We start from the raw sequence: 13,656 nt of genomic DNA, 5'->3' as shown, positions 1-13,656 counted from the left end.
ACATTTACAGAACAGTCATGAAAAAATCATTATTGCTAAGATCCAGGATACGGATGATGAGACGCTGACACTGATAACGCCCCCGATGCTGGGGTTGATTCAGATTCTTGTTCTGGACCTAAGTCTAAAACGTCGAAGCTCTCTCGGTCCTCCCATGACCCTTTTACCTCCAAGATTATTCTGGAAACTGAGGGTAATCCCATGTTTGATCCCCAATTAATTCACCATACAAATCCTACTGAATGGATCCCTTCAGATCATGTGGGTGAGTATATCACAGCTAAACTGTGCCTTCCTCTGGATAAAGCAAAACTCAGATCGGAATGTCCCAGACCCTCCTTACATTTTCATATTACTTCCACCCCTTCCATAGATTCCAACATGCTGACTTTCATTTTCAAGTTTGGGAAGGCCCCTTGCAAGGGTGTGGACAAGGCTTGGTCCACATGTCAAGACAAATTGCTTGACATAGTTGGTCCTTTAACACATATTTTTGATATCGCCAAAACAGCAAGATTGGCCAAAGCGGCTATCAACGCTGATGAACTCTCAATATGGGTTCATAGAGACTTTTTTTTACTGGGAAATGCCAATTCAGCCATTACTTCCAAACGTCGCAAAGGCTTGTTACTAAAATTGGATCCCAAATTGGCTAACCTGGCTTCTATGGATCCTGGCTTCAAGGCGGATGGACTTTTATTTGGTGACTCTTTTATAAAAGAATTAAGCAAGTATGTTACAGCCTTCTCCTCTCTCGACAAAGCTCAGCAATCCCTTAAAAAAGTTTTTTTTTCCCACCGGGTTTTTGCCAGGGCCAGTAGAGGCAGGAAACACTTTACCAGCTGACATCCCGGAAACCAGGCATACAAAGGTTCCTTTGCAACAACATGCCAAGACTTCCATCCTCAATTCTATCCGCAACGTTCAAGAGGTTTCCGAAGTCACCATTAGAGAAACTCCAGATTCTCCCAATCTTCAAGTGAGTCTATCTTCTGGCCCTCCTTTGGCGCACTATTACATCCGACCCTTGAGTTTTAGGTATAGTCCAAGGCTATTTCATAGAATTGTACGAAACACCTTATTAATCCACTCCTCCTCCTCTCAAATTTTCAAAAGAAACATCTCTTCCCTTTTTCCAGGAAATGTCTTCCCTATTACAAAAAAGAGCAATTCAGCTTTCCCGTGCCCATCCCTTGGGCTTCTTAAGCAAAAATAAAAAGCTCAGACCAGTTATAAATCTCAGCGCTTTCAATCAATTTGTCATTTACTGACATTTCATGATGGAAACCATCATATATCAGGGGGACTCTTTGCTTCAGTTCGCCCTCCAGGATGCGTACCTTACAGTGACCATACACTACAGTCACAGGGAATTCCTCCAATTCCAATGGCAGGGGAAAACGTATCAGTTTTCCTCCCTTCTTTTCAGACTACCTTCCCCACTTTGCTGTTTTAACAAGCTTCTGAAGCCACTGGTATCCTTTTTCAGCGCCCAAGGTATAAGATGAATTATTTACCTGGATGATATCCTTCTGATGTGCCAAACCCTTCATGTTCAAATTATTATCACCTCCTCTCTAATGGATCTCGGGTTCCTTATAAACAAAGACAAGTCTGTTCTGGTCCTGGCTCAACAGATGGAAGTTTGAGCAATCATACAAGAAATTCTTCATACTCTGAAACTACCAAATTTTTCCCCTCAGATCTCTTGCAAGGATTGGAGGTCTGCTTTCCGCATCAATTTAGGCCATTTGTCTGGGACCATTGCATTATCGAGCTCTTTAGAGACTGAAGATTTGCCATCTCTGCAAAGTTCTTGCTTATTCAGACTCAATTCCTGTAGACAGAGAGTCAAAATGGAGCTTCAATGGTGGCTAGATCATTTAGATGCCTGGAACGGAAGAACCATCTTAGCTTCGGCTCCATATCTTGTGTTAGAAAACAATGCAAGTCTGATAGGTTGGGGCAACTGGTGTGGTCCGATATCAACTGGAGGTTCATGGTCTTCTCTGGTGTCCTCACTGCACATTAATTGTTTAGAGATGCTTGCTGGCTCCTTTGCCACCAAAGCTCTACAATGAACAGAATCCAATGCTCCATTCTTCTCAGAATAGACAATTTGTCAGCAGTTCAGTACATAAACTATTTAGATGGAACCAAATTAAAGCCCCTAGTGGAGTTAGAAAAAGGCATCTGGGAGTTCCGTCTTCTACAGAAACTGTTGGTTCGCGCAGAATATTTAGCAAGCTCTCTCAACTCCACTGCAGATCAACACTTTTGTCACCTGCACGACTACATCGACTGGAAGCTTCATTCTTCCGTCTTCAAATTTCTTCTGCACAAATGGGGTCCTTTTCAAATAGATCTCTTTGCATCTCGCCATAACTGCCCACTTTCCCGATATTTCAGTTGCCGTCCAGACCCTCTGACCTTAACAACGGACGCTTTCCTTCCAGAATGGTCTCAGTCTCTCAATTATGCCTTTCCCCCATTCATAATGATCAACAGAGTCCTTGCTCATATTCAACGCCAAAAAGCTTCAGTGGTCATTGTAGTACACTTTTGGCAACCCCGAGTATTGTTCCCTCCACTTCTGGAATTGTCAACAGATTTCCCTCTTCTCCTTTCATCTTTCCTAGACCTTCTTCTCAGTCCGGAGGGACACAGACACAACTTGATTCTCAACAACACCCTATCTCTAACAGCCTGGAGGATTTCGGGTGTTCCCTCTCTTATCTAGGTAGTTCGGCGGAAGCTTCTCACTATATCGGCAAATCTTGGGCCCCAGGCACTACTAAGGCCTATAGATCCATCTGGTCTCTTTGATCTAGCTGGTGTTTGGAAAAATCTGTCAATCCCTTTTCAACAGATATATATCTCTCATAGCTTTCTCGCTTCACAAGCAGGTACAGGTAAGGCATATCGTACAATAAACCTTTATCATTCTGCTATTTCCATCAATCACAAATATATCAACGGGAAACCTGTCGGAGAACGTCCGCTCATCTGTCCCCTGTTAAAGGGACTAAAAGTTTCCAATCCCCTATCCCAAAATATAGTCAAGTATGGGATGTCAATCTAGTTTTGCAATTGTTCATTTCATGGCCAACAAATTAATTGACTTCTTTGAAAATACTTCCAGCCAAGCTGACAATGCTTTTATGTTTAACTTCTATTAAATGATTATCTGATGTTAAAGCTTTAGATATTTCCTCACGTTTTTTTTCACTCCCATAGGCATCCTCTTTAACATTCATAGACTTACCAAAATTAATTTGTCCTCAGTATTTTACCCTTACTTTACCTCTCAACCAAACCTATATGTTGGAAATTGTCCTAAAGTATATGAAGAAAGAACGACACATCTCAGAACGCCCTCTCAATCCCTTTTTGAAAACCCCACGCTCCAGTCTCCTCCTTTACCCTTGCCCGGTGGGTCAAATGGGTCATGTCCCTAGCCAGTATGGACACTTCCACATCTGGGGCCTATTCTTCCCGCAGTGCTATGGCTTCAAAAGCCTTTTGGGCAGGTTCCCATTTGCATGACATTCCGAGATCTGCCGATTGGTCTAATGATACTACATTCAGAACTTTTTTTTATAAACCTATTGCAACTTCTTCATCTGCTGTAATTGATATGCTTTAAACATGCATAATATGAGACTCTGGTCTTACCATAAAATGTAGAGTTTCCTAGTGATTTATGATGGAAAGTCTTAATTTTATTAAAGACATGGAGGCAGGTATTATACCTCCACAAACATTCTAATTCTGTGGTGGTTTTTTCCCCCGCCGTAACAGTTTCTACTACACCAGCTTCTATATCCACATAGGAAGAAATTGTCGACCAAGCAACCTGCAACCTCGCCTACTTACAAGATGACTTCACCGTCCTGCTCCATGTCTTCTACGTACAATGATGATCCCTCTCTATTCCTTTGGATAGACTTTCTCAAAGTCAGTTTTACTTTGATACTAGCCTTGGCTATTCTGGGTTCAATTTTTGTAATGTTTACTATTTAATCTTACTTATGAAAAGAGGGCTGCTTGCAGTCGAGTTAGGTTTAAGACCTTATGCCTGGTCTCTGATTGGTTCATTGTACTCTGTTTTATCTAACCCCATTGGTCTATGTTCCCTGGCCTCATGGGACTTGTAGTTTGTTTATATTCCTTGACTGCTGCTATTGAATAAAGCAAGATTAGAACAGCATAATACTCAACTCTGTGTTGTTAATAAAATTAAGACTTTCCATCATAAATTACTAGCAAAATATACATTTAACTACTCTGTTAAGGAGTAGCGAAGTCAAATGAAATTATTCTCCTGGTACAACAGTTCAAACTGGTATTCTTAATGTGCAGCCATAAGTGATGCCATGTAGAACACCTCCGCGCCTCGGCAATGCTCTTATCCTGCAAACAAATTTAAACAATGTAGAGTTTCAAGTAGAACACAACAGCTGGAGAAGGTGTTTTGTAGAATGTGGTATACTTCACCTGTAATTGTGGCAGCTGATAAACTGAAACAAAACTAACTGCAGAACATAGCACCCTTGTGGCCAAGATATCTGTAGCAATAGTGGCTGCATTGAGCAGCCCCACACAAAGGGAGCAACCTCCTCGGGTTGTCCTTTTTTTCTACCACCTCACCGATTCAAACCCTGCTAGCTCCATACACCAAGACCCAACGCAGAACAGGGCTTGTTAACCAATGGATGTGGAAATGCAGAGGGAAGCAAGCTCAGAAGAGAAGCTCATCAGCAATGTTATGTTCAGATGATAAACTGGCAAAGGGAAAACAAGTCCAGTTCTTTCAGTCTTTAAATACTAATTATGGAAGACACAACTGAAACTTGTGTCAAAGGCATTCAACTTGTGGTACAGGCCCTCAACTAAACAGAACATAGATTTGAACTGCTTACACCCTTAGCCTTCGAAATCCCTGGACAGAGTAAACAAAGTTCACGGCATATGCATGCACCCATTGCTTCTCGGGTGAAACATGATAAAGCTGCTGAGAAAAATGGGGCAATTAAATTGGAGGAAGTACATTTCAAGACTTAAAGGACAGGGAGGCAAACATGGCCACCTATCATAATGGATACTGTATAGTGAATCTCCAATTGCATGGGTGGCAACCTGAGGGAAATCATGGGGCACTGGTTAGGAATCCACTATTTTCATGGAACAATACCACGCCATTTATCAACATGACCCCTCCCAGAACATGGAGATCTCCTACACGAAGCAAACATGCACCATCTGACAGAGGAGGCAGACGTGCTCTTTAACAAAGCAACTCATAATATGGATAATATTAAGCTACCAGGATATCCCTGATGCATGTTTTCACCCCATGTATAAAATTACTAGGTGCAGAACTAAATTTTTATTCAGACTTGCAGGATAAGGGTACGATCTCAGCTATTGTCATACAGGACTTAAAACAATACTGCCTAAACCAGACACCAAGAAATGCATCTCTTACAAAATCCCTTTCCGTGATTATTGTCAGTTTCCAAAATCCATAGCTACCTCAAAGCAGAAATTTGAGCCCCAAACCCAATACATCCATTTAAATAACTAGATTTATCTCAAGCACTGTAAAGAGTCAGTGGGGCACCAACCAGGAGTACGGCTGTACCTCTCTCTATTCATACTAGCAGTAGAGCATCTACCGTTCTTATTAAGGAAAAATCAACAGAATAGCAGTAGCAGGGAGGAAACATGACAGTCTTGTACATATATGGTACCTATCATATGCTGTATCTCTTAGTATAGGACTGATATTGGGCCAGAATGTAATACGGAATATGTTCCCATTTTCCCACTGCGTATTTAAAGGAAGGTGATGATGTTTTACAACCACTTTTCTATTCTGTGCAAATGGTGGTTATAGTCAAGGTACATGGACACAAAAATGCCTATTCCCAAACGATGTTCGAATAGTAGCCAACCACTCTGCTCTGAATAATTCTGCACTTAGATGCTTCCACTTATATTTAAATTATGTCTAATCCTTTAATGAGTTGAATTAACTTCATTCGTGAAAGGAATAAAAACATAATATGAATATAACTGGAAAGGTCTGAAGGTGGACTTTTTCAGAACTGTGCAGCTATTGAAAAGTGGCTGGTTATAATTCCAAACTAGCTTGGAGTAATGTGTAGAGGACCTATACTACAAACAATGCCTGCACTGCAATGTAAAGCTGATTAACTGCATCCAGTGATTTCTGAGGTACATACTCTGAGTGAGCTGAAGTTGTACAAGAATGAATCTATGGAAAAAGCGTAAAAAGTCTATGAGTCACAGCCAGTCTAAGCATGTTGCTATTTACTGTAGCACATGGAGACTTGGAATCAAACTCATCACTGGCTTTTCTTCAACACATAGGTTATCACGAAAGAGTGTTATCACGAATAAGAGATAGAGGAGAAATGATTTGTTGCGCTGCCTCACAATCAGTCATTTTTATAGGTCAATAAAAGCAGTTACCATGAGATGTATAGTAATCAAAATAGGTTATTAATGCGGTCAACGTCTTACATCACATGATATGTGACAGATAGTCAAATGACTTATCAAACTTCTAGTGTACTATAGGTTTCAAAAGATAAGGGAATCGAACATCTCACCCAAATGTTTGTGACATGCTTTATCTTTGGAATGACTCAACCTTTTGGAAGTATAGAATAAGAATGAAGTGGATAATTGCAAGGATCAAAATATACTAAAATTGCCTCTTAGAAAACCTAAAAGATATTACATTAGAGGTGTTTACCCCGGGTACAGTTAAAAATGTAATCTTAGAAATAAATATTGCATACAGTCACTGTCTAATGCCAATATTTCCACCATCCTCAGTACCCTTATTCACCACCAGAACGACCCACAGTCGTGATATCGAATCAAAGTTGGAACCTCTTCAGAAATTTTAGTTCTTTCAACCTCTTGTCAAGCAGATGCAATCCTACTCGAAAGATACAAACCAAATGCTCACAATGCTAGAAGGAATAGAATTTGATTTGTCAAAGGAATTATTAATTTGTGTGGGTGCCAAAATCTTGCATCCTAGTAACCCACAAGACAGATTATCATTACTGTCTATCCTAGAGTGGGACTCACATACTCCAAAGAATTTTGTGCTTGACTGAATAATTAACCCTCACAAGAAACTATTTCCAGTTTCAGAATGAATTTTAACTCCAGACACACAGTACTTCAATGGGCAGTACATTCACCACAAGCCTGGCCTGTCTTTATGCCCACGACTTAGAAATTAGTAATATTTTAAATATCACCACCTATATCTTGAAAGTGTGGAAATGTTATATTGGCAACATTTTCATTATCTGGAGAGGCGATGAACAGCTTTCCCACATGTTCACCAACTGGCCTAATGACAGTAATGAGTTCTTGAATTTTACAGTCACCATCAGCCTCAAAGAACTCTCCCTTTTAGGTTTGAAGATCTTTGCACACAAGGTATTTTTAGTATATCTGAATCCCTCCAACTATCAAGTTCATTCTTATGCTGAACTCCCTCAAAAGGATGAGTCCATCCTGGTGGTATCTCTCTAACGGGACAGGAAAAGGACACATATGATGAAGCATGCCACAGAAAAGTAGGTGAGGGGCCTGATCAATTATCTTTTCAAAACTATGCAATTATCTTTTCATAACTATGGTATACTAGGGGGGTTTACAACAGCCGTTTTCTGTGTTGTACGACTTCTCTCAAGAGCACCTGGTATCTGAAAAAATGCCAGTCGATAAAGTAAGCTGCACTACTATATGCATTTTCCAAAAAGGAAATGTAAATACCTGTTGTTAATAAGGGACAACTTGCTGTGCTAAATGGCACAACATAGTGAGCTGAATTTATGAATAGTTGGTTGTATTTAAAAGGAAAGGACTCTCTTTAACAGAGACATCAGTGTTTATGGTGACCGCAAAGTATGCTGTTATTAGGTTGAAATTCTAGCCCAGTGTGATCTGCAGCTAAAATAGAGGGAGAAGAAGACAACTGTATGCTACATGGCATGATAGCCTCCTGCACTAGTGACAGGAAGGCAGACCAACTAAATAGAAGGAAAGGGATAAATTAAAAAGTAATGAATGCTGCTTTACAAATGACCTACTAGAAAAATCTATAAAACCAGATTGGACATCTGAAGAGAAAGACCACAAAGTAATTACCTTACCTTAAAAAGAATTAACAGATGATATTGAAATGGTTGGAACAGGGCTCTAAATACTGTCACATCTTCACCAAAGGCCCTATTCACAATGACCCTTGGGTGGAAATTATTGTGTCTCGATTCACTGAATCAGTACTAGCCGATAGTTCCATTTGCAGATCAGATTTCCTCATGCAGAAAATCTACAGTTTATGTAGATTTCACAGCATAATTATTAAGTTTCAGTGAATCTCTGAAAATGGGTAAATCAGTGCAAATTATAGTAGTAAGTCTACGAAGAGTAGATGTTTGCATTTTCAGTCAATTGAACAGACATCTCCTTTCTTAAATTCAGTGATCTCCAAATATCAGGGACACAACCGTATTGCTGGTTGGCATTCAGTAACAAAAACGGTAGGGGAGATAGATACAAGAGCATACATACATTTTAGATGAATGCAATATAATGCAGCATCCTTCCTTCCTAATCTGACAATGATTCCCATTAGTCTTTGTCTACCTAAACTTTTTATAGCCCTATATAAATATTGTAAACTACAATTTGAGGTATAAGGAGACAGAGTGTGGCCATGCTACAGACTACATTGAGGCGCAGGTAACAATTTCACAACCTTTGCCTACAGGAAAGGTTGGTGAGGCAATTTTATAACATATCTGTTGTAATCAAGGATGGATGCTCGTAGATTATAAAAGAAGTAGGTTTATTAACTTAGTTGAAGGTTACAGATAAAGCCCCACCAGGAGCAGCATCCTGCAGCTCAGCCCTTCTCACTCCAACTGACCACTCATCCAAGAACAAACACTGTCAACATTCCAACCATACTATGACCTCACTCACTGACTGAGTAGCAGGGATCATTAAGGTAGTAGGGAGAATGCATAAGATAGAAAGAGGCCACAACACATCTCCCCCTTAACAAAACAATGAAATATTCAACAGAACGGAAAACGGCAAAACACCCTTCATCAACCTTCCTCCAAAACCGAGTACCACCCCATCGAAATAAACAGTACAGGTTAACAAACGCTCACTCTGCATAACTTCAATACTCCAATGGGATGTAAGAAGGTAAAAAACAGTTAATCAATACGTTCCACAAATTTACAATACAAGTGTACAAATAACACAAAACGTCCCTGCTCACCCAAAAGAGAACACTAACTACCTGTTCCCCTCCACATCATGCACACTATAACAGGACCAACCTATTGCCTTCCACAACTCAACACTCAACAGGACTAGAGTTTATTTCACCTCTACTGCATTGGGGTGTAACCACCTACCCCATCACCATACACTTAAAGAGAACCAGGGTCTCACCTACCCTCCACTGCATTGGGGTGTAAACATGTACCCCTATCACCATTCACTTAAACAGAACCAGGGTTTCACCTACCCTCTACTGCACTGGGGTGTAATCACATACTCCCATCACCCTATACTCGAACAGGACCAGGGTTTCACCTACCCTCTACTGGTTTCACCTACCCTCTACTGCACTGGGGTGTAATCACATACTCCCATCACCCTATACTTTAACAGGACCAGGGTTTCACCTACCCTCTACTGCATTGGGATATAACTACCTACCACCTTAACATTGGGCCTAAAACACTGCCCCACATCCTTAACCCCATAGGAAGGATTGACAAATATCACTGGGGTGTACCGCCCCTTGACATTGGGCTTAACACACTGCCCCCACATCCTTAATCCTATAGGAAGGATTGACGAATATCACTGGGGTGTACCCCCCCTTGACATTGGGCTTAACACACTGCCCCCACATCCTTAACCCCTTGGAAGGATTGACACGCATCACTGGGGTGTACCTCCCTTAACATTGGGCTTAACACACTGCCCCCACATCCTTAACCCCTTAGGAAGGATGGTCAAAAACACAATCCCAAATATGGATCAAAATACTAATATCACAACATAAGAATGTCACTCTGCACGTGACTCTAGCATCCAACCTCAAATTGTACATCTCTAAAATCAAGCATGGCTTTAAAACTTCAGGCCAATATGCACACGCAAAATATGGTAAGCTAAATTTCATGCTAAAATAGCATTAGGGTGCACCTCCCATGCGTAACATACATGCCAAGACTCAGCAACTTTAAAACATGTCAGTAACGGAATAACATTTCTCAATTCAATACAGCAATAAAAATTAATTTCAGCAGCAGCAAACAATGTCAGCATAAAAATAACATTACTCAATTCAACCCAATGCATCTTTAAAATAGAGGGTAGCAGTATTGAAAAATACACTCAAGCCATGTATGGTATTGAGTAAAATTCACATGACAGTAAACCTAAAGTTAAATTATTCCAGGAAAATATTCAAATACTCCACGCCGGTGAGCGACTTCTTACCCGAATACATTGCCACTGTACAGTTTATCCCATTTAAATGAACGCACAGCTCTTTATCCTCATACGAAAAATTGGCACACATGTTCTTCACTGCACATGAGCTGTTCCCATGTGCCAGGTCGGCGCTGTAGTCTTCCTCTCAGAAAGCTTCCTGGAAACAGATCAGGTACCCAATGATCTCTCTTGTAGAATAGGAGATGGGGAAACTCAGCAACCCAGTCAACAGGTAGACTGTAAATGTTACTCACAATGTGTGCCCTAAGGACAGTGCTTCAAGCGGCTGCTGCGCAGGTTCACTGATCACTCTTTAGATAGTGTTTAAATGCTGACACCAGTTGTTCCTCCATCTGACTTTCTACTAGGTTACCAAATGTTTAGTGCCATACATTTTTTACTCTGTACACAGGCAGTTCAGCAGACCCTTTCCTCAATATGCCCAGTCCAGACAACAGGTCTGGCTCCATGCACAGCTGAGCAGCCCACCTTCTCAATCTTCAGGCCACTGCCCTCCCGGTTTGCTGCCTACCTAGTAGACTAAACAGCTTGCCTTGAAGTTAAACAGGTTACTCGCCCTCTAACTTCTGTTGAGTACAGGCTGTCTGGTAGAAAAGACACTGGTGGGGCTTCCAGGGCATTCTTCTTCACTTCAGTCTCTTTTGTTTTCCATTTTTCTCTTAGGTTTTCAATCTCTCTTCTCTTGGTTTTCCTCTGTAATCTAGTTCCTCCTTAGATTTTCTGTAGGTTCAGTTTCTTTCTTTTTTTCACGCGTTGGTTCTTCCTTAAATCGTCGTCGCCAGTGTTGTAATCAAAGATGGATGCTCGTAGATTATAAAAGAAGCAGGTTTATTAACTTAGTTGAAGGTTACAGATAAAGCCCCACCAGGAGCAGCATCCTGCAGCTCAGCCCGTCTCACTCCAACTGACCACTCATCCAAGCACAAACACTGTCAACATTCCAACCATACTATGACCTCACTCACTGGCTGAGTAGCAGGGAACATTAAGGTAGTATGGAGAATGCATAAGATAGAAAGAGGCCACAACAATATCATATGTGAGTTTTCAATTGAAAATCGGAGCAGTGGGGAATGGGGAAAAGAGTGCCAGAAGAAATTACCATTTTATGGGAACATTTTAAATGTTTTGCTTTTACACTAGCTTGGAGTCCCAAAGCAATATATTATTTTCTTATAGTGGTCACTGGCTTACCACACAGCTCCAGTTTTCATAGTCAACAGGCTGGTAACAGAGGCAAGCTTAGCAAGTCAGTGCTTTGAAATCAGAATGGAGTGATTATGTTTGCGCGCGGTATCCCAGCAAAAAGGCGAAAATCATAAGCGAAGACAGATCTCCCTCGGAGCAAAGATAACTTAAGCATAGATCTGCAATAATTCACAATTGCCTGGGCTATGACTGAAATTAAGGTTGAATAAAGGTGACGTTGCAAATGAAATTAAGTTAACTCAAATGCTTAGTACTATTTCTACAATAATTCCACGTGCATACCAGAGACTTCAAGCTTGTTATCACTTACTAAAGGTAACACTTATCTGATTCCATCCATTATAGAGTGAATTTAAGAGGATGGTAAAGACACTAAAAAGGAGACTAGATATAGCTTAAATGTAAGGCATGAACTGGCTTTTCAACTGGATGAGTCTACAAGTGAAAAATTGATTTTCATTTCACCTAATACAACAAAAAATAGCATATAGAATATAATGGACATGAGTTTCTATATCCTTCTGGATCATTTCTGGCACTTTAGCTCGTATGTTGTGGGAATGCAGAAAATACTCGTTTTTTTAATTCAGTACTTAATTGTATAGATATTTAGATATGATTAGGAGTTCTACATTAAATAGGTCTTTTTAACTGGTTAGACTGACCTACAGACACTTCTCACAACCTTATTTTTTGTCACAAAATGTGAGCAATACATGAAGTACCGTTTTTACAAATTTTAAAGCTACGAAAGTCTAACACTAAGTCTACCAAAAATGAAAATATTTTATATGGAAAGATTAATTCAAACTCATTGGTGACTTGCAATAACACAAACGAATTTGTAAAGTGCACGTTCAACCATTGGGGAATCGTTATGCTGAATAACAGGTATGTATTGCTACCCATCTCAGCTGTACTCATTTTATTGTCCTCTGAAGGATGAAGGGCTAGGTGGACCTGCCAGGATTTGAACCTGTGGCTATGAGGTCAAGTACAGGTTTCGGGAATGTATGTATTAGTCCACTGTGCCACCAGCCCCAACAACATTCTTATCGATGGGCACGCATTGTCCCACACATATTAAAAAATAAAAGATTGATAATTTCCAAGTAGGGAGTCATTCGCGAATGGAAAAATGTGTGTGCACTTTTATTCAAAATTATATTGTTTGCATAAAAGAAATTCCTAACCACTGTAAGTTCTTATTGTGCAAAAAGCCATCAGTCTCATGCTGTTCCTTAGATATATAAATGTTTTTGTTAGTGGTGCCTGGCTTTGTAATATTCTTTGCAAATGTTTTTTGATAAGGCTGATAATTTGCTAGTCTAGCAGAAATAAAGACTTGAAAAAAAACTTTTGGCTCATATTTAAACTTCACACTGTCCTGATTAATGAGCTTCTGCCAATCAGGCTTATCATTTAAAGTTATTTTAAGCTATCAAGCCTAGTTCAGCCTGTCTTTGAAAGCTCAAACGTACAAGTGTATACAGGGGAATAATATTCAAAAGAAATATACTTGTTTAATGAAGAACAATATAAGCTGTGTTTCCGGAATCCTTCAACATCAGGCCTAGTATTGTAGGCGAGTTGTCTGTATTTTGTTTTTAATATTACTAAGATATGATACATTTTACTTTGATTTTGTTGGTTGCACAGCTGGTGAGTATCTGGTTGACTAAGTGGTTTGTTAAATACAATGTACAATTTTTGATAACTTAGAAGTTTTTTTATTAAGGAAAGTCATATGCAAACTGCTGATACTCTCAGAAAGTGTGGGAAGAACATTATTGAATGCATGCTTAATTCCTGAAATTACACATGTGGGGGATGGGGAATGGCATG

Source organism: Pleurodeles waltl, chromosome 11 (assembly GCF_031143425.1).
Source record: "Pleurodeles waltl isolate 20211129_DDA chromosome 11, aPleWal1.hap1.20221129, whole genome shotgun sequence".
In the NCBI taxonomy this organism is placed as follows: domain Eukaryota; kingdom Metazoa; phylum Chordata; class Amphibia; order Caudata; family Salamandridae; genus Pleurodeles; species Pleurodeles waltl.
This window is presented reverse-complemented; position numbering follows the sequence as displayed.